The sequence below is a fragment of the Gopherus flavomarginatus genome, chromosome 5, assembly GCF_025201925.1.
Source record: "Gopherus flavomarginatus isolate rGopFla2 chromosome 5, rGopFla2.mat.asm, whole genome shotgun sequence".
Taxonomy (NCBI): Eukaryota; Metazoa; Chordata; order Testudines; family Testudinidae; genus Gopherus; species Gopherus flavomarginatus.
The window spans coordinates 155,108,396-155,109,728 of record NC_066621.1 but is presented as its reverse complement, the minus strand read 5'-3'; positions in this window follow the sequence as shown (position 1 = coordinate 155,109,728).

The following is a 1,333-nucleotide window of genomic DNA, read 5'->3' as shown; positions in this document are numbered from 1 at the left end:
TATGCATCTAGGAGCAAAGAATGTAGGCCATATTTATAGGCTGGGATACTTTATCCTGGGAAGCAGTGACAGAAAAAGTGGGTCATAGTAGCTAATCAGCTGAACATGAGATCCTCCCACCCCCACCCCCACCCCAGAGTGACTCTGTGGCCAAAAGGGCTAATGCAGTTCTTACGTGCATAAACAGGGGAATCTCCAGTAGAAGCAGAGAGATTCATTTACCTTTGTATTTAGTACTGGTGCAGCCGCTGCTGGAATAGTGCGAGCAGTTCTGATGCCCACAATTCAAGAAGGATGTTAATAAATTGGAGAGAGTTAAGAGAAGAGCATGGGAATGATGAAAGGATTAAAAAACTGGCCTTATAAAGATTTTGCTCCTTGAGTCTATCTATTTAGCTTAACAAAGACACGATTAAAGAGAGATCTGATTACAGTCTAAGAGTATCTACATGAGGAACAAATATCTAATAATGGGCTCATCAATCTAGCAGAGAAAGACATAACATGATCCAATGGCTGGAAGCTGAAGCGAGACAAATTCAGAGTAGAACTAAAGCGCAATTTTTAATGGCAAGAGTAATTAACCATTAGAACAACTTACCAAGGGTCCTGTTGGATTCTCCATCACTGAACATTTTAAAATCAAGATTGGATGTTGTTCTAGAAGATCTGCTCTAGGAATTATTCTGGGGAAAGTTCTGACCTGTTACACAGGAGGTCAGACGAGCTGATCACAATGGTCCCTTCTGAATCTCTGAACCCTACCCACAAATTCATAGCAGGAGATAGCCAGGACCTCATGTTTCCAGGACACTTGCCAATTCCAGGTAAATTATGACATTTTTCAAACCCTATTAAAAGTGATTTATATTTGGTTTGTGTATAGTCCAGCTGATACAAAATCCCTTTAAAACCAGAGTTCGTAAGATGGCCTATTTATATGCTTGGAAGGACAAGCAGTTTCCCATTTGTTGTCCTTGCTGTGCAGTATGTTCCTGGGCTTCAAGTTTCTGAGTGATCCTGAGAGGAAAGTGAGTGCATTTAATCAGAACCTCCTCAGAAGAGACGCTCAGCTAATTCTTATAGATGGTTCTAGGTAATCCTACTGATCACACAGATTCCTATGTGGGAAAGAAAGAACTCTCTCTTTAAGCAAATCTAGGTATTTCTATACACAGAGCCACAGACTGCCTGAGATTGGTGTTTAACTCTATAGACCACCAACGGGAACTTTCCTGCAAATTAAGAACAATATATATGCCTTAGATTCAGGGGGGTGAATGGGGAGTGCTAATGTAATATTTTTAACCACAAAATACAAAAGGACATGATA